The 14,421-nt window shown below is 41.4% G+C and overlaps 1 protein-coding gene across 2 annotated transcripts in view; it reads right to left on the minus strand.

Moving 5' to 3' along the window:
• Nucleotides 1-11,766, minus strand: part of sema4d (sema domain, immunoglobulin domain (Ig), transmembrane domain (TM) and short cytoplasmic domain, (semaphorin) 4D) — a 38,269-nt gene extending 26,503 nt beyond the window's left edge. Inside the window, exons 1-3 of one of the 2 annotated variants that reach the window (XM_062435011.1) lie at nucleotides 11,604-11,745; nucleotides 1,797-1,869; nucleotides 1,593-1,700 (exon numbers count right to left, since the gene is read on the minus strand). The gene's annotated coding sequence lies outside the window, so the exon portion shown is untranslated. Of the gene's footprint in view, nucleotides 1-1,592; nucleotides 1,701-1,796; nucleotides 1,870-11,603 lie in introns of both variants that reach the window. The other variant, XM_062435010.1, reaches the window with a different exon arrangement.
• Nucleotides 11,767-14,421: the final 2,655 nt, after the last annotated feature.

The raw sequence follows: 14,421 nt of genomic DNA on the forward strand, positions 1-14,421 counted from the left end.
TCTCCCGATGAACAATCATCCTACAACATGGACTAGCATCCAGCACACAATAAACTCCAATCCTCCCCCCTTTCGCCCTTTCTGGTTGCTCGGATACCTTTCATCCAATTGGACAGCTTGTCAACAACATCATCACTTACTTAGAAACTCCAAAGTTTCACTTCGCTTTGATTTGCTCGAGCAGAGCCTTAATGAAAAAAAATAAAAATACTGCTGCATCTTGTTTTCAGAATAACTTTCCAAGAACATCTTTTTCTTATTTGCCTTTTATATTGCATCCAAAACACTTAAAAACTTCCGAGCCTGAATGTCTGGCTCTGAAAAATTGCAATCCATCCTTAAGGGAACGGCTAAGTGGTACAACCTTCTAATTTTGCGAGAGAAATTCCCCTTTGGGCAAATATAGCATTATCCAGATTGACTAACCAGCTAGATGCACAATATTTTATAATGACATTATAGTGTGCTGGCCAGAAGAGCTACCCGGAGGCCCATTTCATAGAAAGACTGAATAACTCACCAGACCCCCCTCCCCTCTCTCTCTTCTCGTTCTCTAAGGGGGTGAACAGGTGCATAAGTAATAAGTGGAGAGATGCTGGGGGTGGACTAAGTGCATACAAACACTGACCCAACGCAACCTCATTTATCAGCTGCACTCTTTGCATATTTATTGTCTGCTTCTCCACTGAATCCTGCAGAAGCATTCATTATCACTACAATTTATCTGTAGCACCAAAGTATTCTGAAAACAACCTGTTTCTTTAGTTTTGTTATAGGCCAAACTTTTTTTCTTTTTTTTTTAAACTGCCCCTTTCATTTTCTGTAACTCAAGCACATAATAGGCCTGACCTTGTTTGGCCCTCACCATGTTTGCGCCTATCCCTTTCAGCTGACTGGCCCGCACCACTTATTCCGCTTATTATGAACGCTGACAGCAGATTATTTTGCTTACTGCGCCCAAATTCTCCATCCTCTATATAGATCAAATCCAACAAATACCGGACTGAGAGACAAAGGCAAAGTTGACAAAAGAAACAAAAAAAAGAGAGAAAAAGAGACAGGGAGTGTAGAGAACTGATCCAAAAAGAAAAAGGAGGGGAGAAGATGAAGGAACCACAAGAAGAAGAAAAAAAAAAGAAAAAGGAGGAGAATACAGAGAAGGAGCAAAAGAAGAAGAGGTAATACAGCAAAGGCTCAAACCCCTTCAAATGACGGTGTTTTGTCAGAGGAATAAAGACGAACTAACCGCAGCAGCAACATACCAGCACAGTGAACGAGAATGCAAATCAACCCTGATGCAAATGTCATACGTCTTCTGGGGCAAAACAGACTGTCTTTATACCAACCCCCAACCACAACACACTTCTGTCTGTGCTATCAAAACTCCCCGATTTTTTGCCAGCTCTGTGCTGAACCACACTCACACACACACCAACATTTCCAGTAGACAATCTTGGACCGAGCAAGAGAAATGTAACCACAACGGCGCTGCATCATCATCTTACTTCATACTAAACAGAAAGGTCAGAGTACAGTGGGCGCTTAACACAAATTACACACAAACACACCCTTGAGAAAGATAAATCACTTACTTGTCTGTCATGGCGTCGGCTAGCGAATACTGGTTCATTAAAACTTCTTTTCACTTTTCTTCACAGTTAGAAATGGTTGAGGGCCAGGGCCAATGTCCCAATGCCAGTCTGCAAAAGATAGAAAAGCAATGCAGGTTAGTTTGGAAAAAAAATCGAGGATTCACACCTACAGGAGATTGTAAATCTTGTATTAAAACCATATACCTGTCTATTTAATTCAAAGGCCTTTGTATTACTGGCCTCCACCCTTGTTAAAAACTGTTGAAAACTGATGTTGCTGGAATGAAAAAGACAACATTTCTTCAAAAAAGGCAGTGGTTGCAAGTAGGGCTGGGCAATATATCGATATTATATTGATATCGTGATATGAGACTAGATATCGTCTTAGATTTTGGATATCGTAATATTGTGATATGTCACCAGAGTTTTCTTTTCCTGGTTTTAAATGCTGCATTACTGTAAAGTATGTAATTTTCTGAACTTAACAGACTATGCTAGCTGTTCTCTTATTTACTTTTTACCCACTTTGTCATTATATCCAAATTACTGATGATTATTTATCAAAAATTTAATTGTGTAAATATTTTGTGAAAGCATCAAGAGTCATCACTACATTATTGTTGCAATATCGATATCGAGGTATTTGGTCAAAAGTATCGTGATACTTGATTTTGTCCATATCGCCCAGCCCTAGTTGCAAGTATTTTTTCCATTTTTTGACTAGATAAAAATCTTTGTGAGACGAATATGAAATATGCAGTGAATACTTTCTATAACATCACTGAGAGATTAATGTTAGCAGAGCAGCGATCAGCAGTGATAACCCAGACTGGTTTACCAACACACACTGCAGCACATAAACTACTTAAACCAACTCTGAGGTGAAGAAAATAACTCGGTGCTGTCTCTGTTTCACCTCAAAATCCCTGCCCCCGCTCAGCGTCTTCAGCGATTGCTTTCCTCAGATCTAATGGTGCAGCAGAGCTGGTGTACTCCACTGATGAAGATGTAACATTAATAACACAGCGGAGCACTTGGCATACTCCTCATTTTGTTATTTTCATACAGGCTGGGAGACTGTAAGATGTGACGTCATTTTTTGAAAGGTTTTTCAAAATATCCAAAACAGATACCGAAGTTGCTGTTTGTAATGACTGCTCAGCATCAGTCATGTGAGGCGAAGCCACAATGCCGTCTTTCAACTCTACAAATTTAATTGCCTATCTTAAGAACCGTCATCTCCATCATTAAGAGAAATTTGTGAAGAGCAGAGAAACCGGCACCAGCAACACAAAAAAAAAAAAAAACTGCCAGCAGCCTCTTCTCCAGTCCTTGAGTCCTTTGAGGCCAAAATGTTGTACAATGCACCTACTTTCACATGATCCCTGTGGACAGAGATTACATTTGTTTACTTTGCAACTTGTGAAACAGATTAAATTTGCCCTGGTTATGGCTAATGTCAGGATTGTCTCAGGGACAGCATCCGAGCCCGAATCTTACAGAAAATGTAACATAAAAATAAATATATATTTTTCATAACCTAATAAAAGTCATTTTCTAATTTTGCACAGTGAATGTGAACAATTTGAAAAGCACTGTATTTTATGCCTGCATCTGCCAGTGAGCCATCATGATAACAGTAGGTATGTTAATTTCACTATAGGAGAGACGTGATGAAAATATGTGCATGCAGAATTGATTCGGCACTCAAGTATCATAATAGTGAATATTGAATCGGATGACAAGCATATCGTCTCAAGCCTTCAAAATACATCATTTAATAATACATTTAATAATTTGTGAGAACCTTTATTTTTCATCTTTTTATTCAATCTTGGTATATAATTTCCTTCTCATGGACACTTTGGTCTGCCAATGGATTTTTTCACTTAAGCACACGGCACTTGCCACATCACACACAGTGCCCAGCCTTTGCCAAGTTATGGAAAATTACTTAAACTTTATAGTAACTTATTTACAGTTTTAACAATGTTACACCCATTTATACGCCACATTTGTGATGTGTTTATAATAGTGATTGCAAAGTTCAAAGTCCTTTTTTTCATGATGTTGTTCTTTGTGTATGTAGGTCAAGCAGCCAGATGATTCAGTGTTCAAATACTTTATAAAACAAAAAGGTCTGAGCAAATCGCTTTTATTGTGATGGCTAATGCATGCCAGTAAAAGACATTAAGGACAACAAAACAAAAAAATCCACTGCAACGGGCCGTTGTCCAGGCTGGGACTGCGTCTAACTTTGCAGACATGCTTCACTTGCTCACAATTAGCCTAGCAAGGCCTGATCTCTTTAACTTTCTGAGGGATACTGTTACCATAGTTACCAAGGCAGCCAACCAGCCAGCTTGCTAGCATAAATAGAGTGCACCAAGAAATCCTCCGGGTAGCGAGCTGACAGTATGAATCCAATCAGAGATGAGGAGTGCATTGTGTGACAAAGCAGCAATGATGACAATTTTGGAACAATGCTGCTGGTTATCATACAAAAAGAAAAAATCAAAGCATGCACAATCCCCAAATTATCACTAATAACAAACCCATACAAATTTAAAATCAATCTTTAAAAACACACTTCTGCTGATGATGCATTGTTTGGGAATGTGAATAAATCAGCAGATGTTTCCTGCCAGCATTTTGATTTTTAAATTTTAATGAGGTGATGAGATTAGACACATCCTGTCTCCTCCTGTCTGATGATGAGCAATATCCAAAACGTGGCATTAGCTCTTAAGCTTAGCTGCCTTTAAAAGATTACGATAGCAGCACTTTAGATTCACAGATTATTTGCTGATATGTGTCAACACACTAACACAGATTTTGACCTGCCAGTGTGAGATTTAGGTTTCATAAGCAGATAAAGGTTAAGATACCAATGTATTCCACTGTCAGGGATCCATAATAGACCTGAAGCAGGAAATGGGAGCGTTTGAATCATATGTTTTACCACACTCACTCAAAAACATGTTGATTTCAGTTAATAATCCAACGCAGATTAACCAAAGAGGACTTAATGGTTTTATAGTTGTCAGCTGACAGGGCTATGACTGCAGGGAGACAGAGGAGTGAAGGTACTGGGGGGGGTCTCAACCCCACCCAGTGCTATCAGCCCCAAACCCAGACAGACAGCCACCAGACTTGGAGCCAGCCAGCGGCAGTCTGTCTGTGTGGAGTGTAATGGCTCAACGGGCTGATGTGACTCCTGCTTTCCTTTCTCCATTTCACACATCGAGACCTCCCTTTTTCCTGATGCTCCAGTGCATTTGTTTTTACCTGTCAGTCTGTCACTTTCATTTTCCTGCCAAATAGCAGCTCATTAAACTTTTGTCTGTGTGTTTGTCTACTGTGCAGTTACAGACATTAGCTGTATACACTCGAGTAATTTCCAGTAATCAATTTACCTCCATTTCCTCTAGTCTTTCATCATACCGTGTTTATGGGAAAACATTTTTTTTAAAGTCGCAGTCACCTTCCTAGAAGGCTGTATGGACAACTCCTACATTTAAACCAATGCCTACCAAATAGGTCAATTCAATTAAGTACATTTTCGGATGATATTACTAAACTGCTGAAAGATGCAACAGTGTGTGCCTTTGCACCATGTGGCAATCCACCCCAGAATACAAGCTTCTTATGCTCACTGTGGTGATGATGCATGTCGTGTTTTCCTGCTAAGCAAAGAGTTCCTTACCCAACACCCAAAATTAAACTCTTCTCTTCCTTGTATAAACAATGATACAGTGCACAGATCCTTGCTCAACACTCAGCACCAGTGAACGATAAAGAGCATACTGCAATAGGTTTGCAGCTGACGGTGAAGACAGATCAAGTGAAAGGTTTCATAGTGGAGATGGGGACCTGCCTTGGGGCTAGAAGAACAGTGCTCTTTGAAGTAAAGCGATATCACTTGAAAAGACATATTTGCTAGCTTTGATCTGTTTGAGCCTAGCACTCACAAACAATTACACCAATATCTTTCTCTGAATGTTTCAATGCCCACTTTAGAGGAACAACTTGTGGCGTGGTCAAAGAAAATCTGAAATACCATTGCTGGGAGGTTAATGCCACTCCTTACACTCTCAAAGCAGATTTATGACCTGACAACAACCAGCCAAGGATAAACAACTCCTTCTACACACCTTACTACAAACAAAACAACACACATGGGTGAAAATAAAAGAGACGCTGCCTCTTGCCTTTAAACATTATCAGTCTTAAATCATACAGCCAGCATCAACACAGTTTATCCAAGTCAATGGTGTGGTGTATCCTCAAATAAGTCACACTGGACCCTGTCCACTCTGCATCATAAGAACCTTCCACCCATCAAAACACTGAATTATTTACCTCCCACTTGAGATTTGGGTAAAAATAGCATGCACCACACAAGACACCCTCTCCACTGCACAGAATAAGCTTAAAAAACATGTGATTTCTAAGGCAATCGTTGACAATGTGAGACGAGTGCTGACACAAGATGTTTGCGCTGTGAATCTTACCATAATCTGAGTGGGAGGATCCTGCAGGTTGAGAGAGAAGAATGCTGTAGACAGAAGGAGAGAGATAGAGAGAGAGAGGCTCTTCCAACCCGGCACAGTCACAATGATATTAGCGGAAATGGTTTGGATGACAGATGACAGAAAAAATAAATAAAATAGAATATGATCATCTCGCACGTCTAGTCTGTCACCTCCTCCCTACTGCCCGGTCATGCCTCTTCTCTCTCACACTCCCTCCTTCGGTCTCCTCAGCCTCTGCCTCTATCCCTCAGGGTAAACACTTAAAAAAAAAAAGGAAAAAAAGAAGCAAAACAGCACAAGAGGCTGCAAAGGGTGGAGAGATAGTGCTTGCATTAAAGGCTTGTTTCACTTTAATGCATGTCAGTGGCAGACTGTCTGTCTGAGTGTCTAACAAAACGGCTAGGATTGCCTTTCCTCGCTGTCACAGTAGTCAAACGCTGCTCGCCAGTGGAGAGCGACAGCGCATTGGATCGCGCCTCTGGAAAGCGTCAATGCACACAATTGCTGAGGGGGGAGGGGGAATTTGGGGTGGCGGGTGAGGGGGGAGGGGGCTGAGGTTAGGGTAGTGTGTATGTGTGTCTGTGGGAGTGTGTCTATTGTTGTGGGGACGGTTTTTTTTTCTCCCTTCTCTCTTTTAAAGAAGTGAATGGAGACTGCAGGTCCAGCTGCTGCCCTCTCTCAGCACTGTATTTAGTCCTGGTGATGTGGACTGCATGCACACACACACACACACACACACACACGTTAACTGTAAAAAGAGTTTGCATCCTCGGGCAATGCATCACTGATGTTGGGATTTGAAGACTAGTTCTCACTATGCAAAACACTAAACAAATCAACAACAAGCTGATAAAAGGAAAGCTGATTAAAATCTGCTGATTGCACTTTAAGTTTCTGTAATGCAAGATGCTTCCCTAGGCAAAACCTCACCTGTAAACAAATGCTACCAATGCCACTTGATTAAAGAAGAAAGTTGGACAAAGACAGATAGCACCTTCTCCTCTCAGCTGTGTCAGACAGTGATATCTACCACAGCAACAGAATGTACTGTATGTAGGCTAGCTCCCCGCTCCATTCCCTTCCAGCTCCCTGCTCTCAGCAACACAACGCTGGGAACCTTTTCAAAACATCAAGTAGGCTGTCAATAGCACTGCAGCGATGCATCAGTAGCTTCCTGCACTCACTGCGGTCAGTGATGGCTGTAGATGCAGCATCTTCTTCAGAACCTTCACTGATTTCCTGCAGTTTTCATCAATACAATTACTGTTGGCATATTCAAACAAATAAGCAACTGCCGCGCTGTGCTCAACAATAAGTCCTTTTGGTCACTGGAGAGAAGTAATGCAACTGAGCCTTGCAGGGTGTGGACTGCTCCTCACCTGTATTGCTACCTAGCCTGCAATACATTCAGTGTTTATCTTTGCATCAGCTGATTTGAAAACACCATTCAATCATGAGAAAATTTTGCTGAGACATCTCTGGAATGCAGCAATGCATTATGCATGGCCGGTAACACGGAAACGTGCTCAGAAAGTGCCTACACATGCCGCTGTCTGCTTCTGATATGCAGCCAGATGCTACACTCTTTGCCAATAGGAAATTATTCCAGCCTGAGGGTGTTGGGGTACTAGGGTGTGGCAGGGGAGGTTTGTTTGTTTGTGTGTGTGTGTGTGTGTGTGTGTGTGTGTGTGTGTGTGTGTGTGTGTGTGTGTGTGTGTGTGTGTGTGTGTGTGTGTGTGTGTGTGTGTGTGTGTGTGTCTTTGTTTCAAAAGGAGGTGGGGGTTGCCCCAGATTTCTGTTTCACAGAGCCAGCACAGCACACCTCAACATCAGAGCACCATAGATTTGGCCCCTGACCTCTATCATTTAACTCCTGCAGCACCAGAACAATGAGGTTTCTGCAAGTCATACATCAAACTCTCCCACCTTGTTTCTAGTACCAGGGCATCTATTTGACTTGTACAAAAAGATCACCCCGTGTGCATGTTTCCTCTTTCCGTAAGCAGTGCTTATAATTTTAAATTAAAGTAAGAGAATCTCATTTGCTGACTTGACTGTGGGTGAATCCTGATAATTAGATTGCTAATGAGCAGGAGGGAACAATGAGGGCCGTGTGTCTGTGTCACAGACGTAGCACCTTTTACAGTGACCTCCACAGCAGGAGGTGAAGTGCTGTTGCCCAGACACTCTCAGACCATTTGCAGGTATATTATTCAACCATAGGGGCTGCCTGACGACCAAACTCAGCAGAGGGGAAGAGTGTAGTAGCAATCTGAAGAAAGCCTCTGACGGCTCATGAATGGTGACCCACAAACCCATTAGAGTTTATTCAATTACCTGACAGACACCCTCTGTAGGCATGTGAAGAAGAGTGACGTCTCTTAAAACTGGTTCTCCCTTGAGGTGGTCGAATAATTACATTTGAGTCATTTGAGTAACGCAAAAACACAGTATGTGTGCTTTATGTGCGTTCCTATAAGTAACACTGGATACGCTCCAGTAAGAACCAATTTCAACGCTCCAGCTTTTTTTTTTACAAGAGAGAAATCTGACAAACAGCCAAGGTTCAGTCTGAACCCAAAACAAGGCATCCAAGTAAATAACCCCTGACATCCAAAACAAGAGCCATTTCTGCACAAAGTTCAGGTTTAAAACAAAGGTCTCTTTCAGCCATGTAGTTCCTGACTGAATTCCCACTTCCCACCCATTTTAAATTGATTACTGATGGAGAAAAAAAGGACTAAAAATGGGTTTGCGTGCGTAAGTGTGGTTATCATTAACAAGCAAGGGCGTTCAGTGTAATTTAATTTAGCACATGTGAATCCTGTGCTTCCACTGAGTGTGTAAAAAGATAAGATGGATCAGTTTTGTCCCCTAACATAATTCAAACAAATGAAATACAGACACACACATGTTAAAAATAGACTGATTAGCTTTAAAATGGGCAGTCCCAGGAAAGATGAAAAGGTGCATTAAAGGATAAGGCTGGCAATTCTCTACATTTTTCAAACAAATACAATGTGCAGAACCAAATCAACACTGAACTGAGCTTACTTAAAAGTATTGCGTGTGTATCCAAAGTCTGATATATCTTATTCCTCTGTGCTATATCGTCCAAAACCTATTAAAATCCTGTCAATGAGCCACACTTCTACACTTGGAGACATGTTTCTTTGCCATGAAGAGTTTGGGCAGTTTCAGTTTTAGAAATGGCTCCAAAGACTAATAACTGTGATCATGTTTTCAGTCTCTAAAGAGTAGTTCTGTGTACAGGAAACACTTCTGAGCATGAGCAGGAACACAGTTTTGCTGGTTTGTTGTGCTATATATCATAAGCTCTGGACTTTGTACATTTTATAATGTAAATTGGTTGTGATATGTAGCACGACAAGCTAGCGAAGCACTGTAAATCCAGTGCAGCAGTGTGGCTTATTGACGTGTCTTTAATAGTTTTTGGACAACAACAGCACAGAAGAATAAGATCAGGCTTTGGATGGACAAAATATTTTTAAGTAGGATCAGTTCATTGCTGGTTTGGCTAAACCCAAGTAAAAGACTGAAAGCCATATCCTTTAAAAGGGATCAGCACAGAATGGATTCAAATCTGCAAAACAAATCGTTTCACACAAAATAATATATCTACAAGATTTGACTTTCACTCCAATGACAACTTGAAACTTTGTAAACCTTACAACACAAACACAACCTCTAACCTGAGGTGAAAGTCAGTGTGACAGACAAAAATGCCTCAACCGCTCAGAGGCACGCAGCCACTGGTTTAATGATTTGTCTGCTGCTGGTGAATGATCACACAGTAATATCCTGTTCTGGCTAGTTCTTCGGGCCCCCCTGAGGGTCTGGCTGACATGATTCTGGCTTGCCCGGGTGCCACCGTAGCACCTGCCAGCCAACAACATATTGACAAGATTTGAGCGGCTGCCCCATGCCTGATATGACCCAGCCAAGGACCTGTGGAATCAAACTCGATGAGGCAGAAGAATTACTTATTGAGGCTGCGAGGGACGGGATGTCATGGCCCCTGCATTTGTCGAAACGCTGAGAGGAGAGGAGGGAGAGGCGGGGCGGTTAATGTCACTAACGAAGCAGTGGAAAACAGATTTAGAAAGCACAACAGCTGTATTTAGGGAGCAACTAAATAGCTGGCATGTTTCAAAATTCCACAGTGCTTATGCAATGTAAACCTAGTCTGTATATAATGTGAGGGGAAATGTTATACTCTTAAGTCACATTTTATAGACCAGAAATGAATAAAACTGGAAAATAATTGGAGAATAATTGATTATGAAAATAATGGCAGCATTAAATTGATTATCAACATTGTTCTTAATTCACTTTCTGCTGATCTCCTAATTGATTGATTAATTGTCTCAGCTCTAAATCAGCAGTAATACACAAGATAAGAGAACTTGATCCTGTGATGGCATGTACTTCACTGCAGGGGTAAAGAAGGTCAAGCGGAGTAACAGGGTGATGATGGTGTAGTTTGAATTATACTGCATCGAGCCAAGAGAGTCATGGAGACGCAGGACTGTGGCTAGCCAGGCCAGAGGGCAAATGGTGAGACAGAAAGCAGCTCCATAACTTCTTATTACTCCCTCCGGTCCACACAGCACCAACTAAGACTAGACATGCATGCAGGTGAAAGGTTTATGACCATCTGCTGATGAGCCCCAGCTGCACTGCCCTCCTGTCTTGGCACAAGATGCCTTCAACGCTGAAGAAAAACAACTTCATAAACAAACATCTTGAGAGAGCGAGGCTGCAAGTCAACTATGTGAAATCACACCAGTGCATGCTGCAGATATTTATTTCACTTGATGGTCCAGTCAGTCCACGTATAAACTGTGGTAACGTGGATATGTGCTTCAGTGCTGTCAATAAAAGGGCTTTTGTTGTTGCAATGAAAGAGCACCCTTGATTTATGCATGCCAAGGTTACAAACCTCTCAGTGACCTCTGTGTGCCAAAATGGCATTTAGAAAGTGCAAGCGGAGTTTAATCTTTAAAAAGATTTGCGTGACCACTGCTGTTGGATACGTAATATTATATTCAGGAGTTATTTTACGCTTCAAGGACAGTGACAAGCGGGCTGCGTGAACGCAACAGTTGTCGGCCAAATGCAGCGCTCGGTAACATCAAATTTTTTCGTCAATTTTGCCCTGAAACGTAGCGGGAAAGTTGTTTAAAAGTTTGAAGCGCCGCCAAAACGCCGGGCTGCTCAAAACAGAGAAAACTGCGACGATGTATTTCTTCTACTTTTGTGTCTCAGCGGGGGTTTTCTGCTACGGTGCAACAAGTGCAGCTGAGCCTGAAGTCCGAGACAGCACGCATGAGTACGAGCAGCGGGGCTGATATTACTCCGCAATTTGAAACAGAAAAGTTAGCCCGGCGTCGGTTTCACCGGCTAGTTAGCCCAAATTAAACTATGCACTGAGGCGAAAGCGTCTGGCACTCACCGTGGGGAAGTTTTCCTCTTTGTACCGGTATGTGCAGAGATGAGTTTCGGTGCAGCCGCAGCGTCACAAAGTTTGGTTTGTCCCTCTCACTCTCTCTCTCTCTCTCTCTCTCTCTCTAGTGCAGCATGGCGGCGGGGGCCAGAGCCTGGATTCAAACCTCTCCCGGCTGTGATATCAACAGACAGGGGGGAGGGCACACAGGGTGGAGGTGGTGGTGAGCGACCCAAGGTATCCCCACACAAAGTCCACAGATAGCTTCAACTTGGACTTTTTTTCTTTACTTTTCAAACACCCATTGTAGCCATTTTTTAGAAATTCAACTCATAAGCACATTAACTTAAGCAGAGTACTTAATTACAATTTTTTGGTTAGTCTACTTTGCTTGAGTAAACAATTGTGGGCTACTTGACAGCTTAAATTACTTTGCAGATGTCGACTATGAATATGCATATAATATTCAACAAACAGATGATGTATTATGGATTAAGTCAGTGCTTCTCAAACTTTTTCAAGTACTTGACATGAAAAAGTTTGAGATGCTCTAATTTGTTTCAATTTAGGGCACAGACCTCCACTGTGGTCTAATTTGATAAGATTTTTGCTTTTAGCTATTTTATTACAGAAAGTGTATGAAACCCATGACCAAAATAGTCATACATTCTGTCATTGTGTTACTTATTGATGGAGTTATAGTGAAAATAAATAATTCACCTTTTTCTCTGGGGACTCAAGACCCACTGGATAAAGATAACCAACAAACTAGTTAAATAAGCCCAATCTTTACTAGCTGCAAAATGTTGTGGTGTTTACACTTTAATTCATCAATATTTAAAATCCAGTCATTCTGAAATGGGCCATTCTGCACAATGAGCACTTTTGGTACTTTATATTTTGAATCATGTTAATACTTTTTTCCAGGTGAATGATTTTTACTTGTATGAGAGTATTTGAAAAGGTAGGTAATGGTATTTTACTTAACTAAACGATCTTCCAACACTGATGAGAGCAAGTAGTAAGTTACCAGCAAGTGTTGCAAGAGTGAATGAGGAATTTCTAATAAAAATACTTTTTTCATGAATTAAAGTTATTAATTTATTGATACACGTAATGTCATAAAAATGGCAATTCCAATAGGCAACCTAGTGGTGGAAAGTAACTGATTCCATTTACTCAAGTACTGTACAAGTAAAATGGTGATATGCACAAGAATTTACGCTACTTCTACTCCTTAAGAGGCAAATATTACATATCTTTATATCTTTTCACTCAGCTAGTGAAGGGTGACCACAATGCCCTCACTTACTACATAGCAATATGCTGCTTTATTTGTCGATGATGTCAGTGACCTTTCTTTGCATTTCTCATTGTTGACTTGCTACCAACCAAACTCCAACCAAAATGTAATAAAAACAGTCTGATTTTAGATTATTTCTGTCTAAAAAAATATAAAATCAGTCTTAAACACAGCAACACGTGCAATGTGTGGTCATAAACTCCTCTGTATGTCATATAACCCCCCCAAATTCCAGAAATATGACTGAGGACATGACCCCAGTGTCCTCTATGGTAGTTAGCCACAGGCCTGATGAAGAGTCAGTATAAACCCTGCACGGGGGACTCTGTAGGTGGGGCCAGTGGGCCAATGGGTCACCTTTCGGGGGTCAAAGGTTATACAACATTTTCCTAAAGTAGAAGTGAGTCACAAACACAGTGAAGGAAAGACAGACTGACCCTTGTCTCATTGTGCAGGGCAGAGGAGGAGGGAGTGGGACTTTCCATGGCACTGCAAGCCGAATACAATACCATCTTTGAGTAGAAGACAGATTGCGGCTGGTGGAAGATAGAACAGCGTTGCAGTCTACCTCTGTGGCTGCTTTGTGGGTTCATTGAATAACAAATGTTCAGAAAACTACCTGCCCAGTTGTGCTGGTGAGGTGCACTTATTTGTAGAAACTCCCCCATGCCATGCGTCTATAATTGCCTTTCACTTCAGCAAAGAAGAATTATAGGCTGTATACTTAAATATGCCAATTTGTCTCCCAGGCATCATCAGCTGTACTACAAATTGTTTATTCTCATATCAGCCCCCAGTGATTTGAGGGCTTAGGTTTGAAGGCTGGCTGCAGTTAAAAGGGGACAGTAAGTGCTGCCTGAAATGAATACGAAAAGCAGCTGGGTTTATCTTCACTCGCTCTGTGACATGTGTAGCTAAGAGAAAACAGGTGACCCAGGAATGTGTGCTGAAACCCAAACGTAATGCTTGAGCTCAAATGATTTGTTGCCGCTCAGGCAGATTTGCATTTTTAAAGATAGCTTATATTTTATTCACTATTTTGATTTCTATCTATCTATAAATTCTTCTGTTCTTGTAGTCTTTCTGTGTGTTTTCTCCTTTTTCCTTGCTCGTGTATAAATGCCATTTCAATATTAAAAAAAGAGACAGTCACAGTGTCACACAGGCACCACACAGTGAAAGCTATTTGACTGTTTATCTAGATATAAACAGATTAAAGTGAAAAAATTTAAATGGAACAGGAACAGGAAGCCAGAAACACTTACATGCACACACAATGGCTGAGAAAGTAACACAGTAAGGTGCATTTCCAGTGTAAGTATATGATCTTCATGCCTGAGCTCTTCAGACACACCATTTGGATATATTTAGAGTCCCTAGCTGGTGTATCCATGCTACAAGGCAGACCACAATTATTCACCACGCTGGAAGGGTCAGCACTGGTCTCAGATCAGTCAAGAGGAGACTACTTGTGTGGCAACTGGTACGAGACAGGATTGACACCACTAGAGTCACAGGTCAGGG

The sequence above is a fragment of the Scomber scombrus genome, chromosome 15 (assembly GCF_963691925.1).
Source record: "Scomber scombrus chromosome 15, fScoSco1.1, whole genome shotgun sequence".
Taxonomy (NCBI): domain Eukaryota; kingdom Metazoa; phylum Chordata; class Actinopteri; order Scombriformes; family Scombridae; genus Scomber; species Scomber scombrus.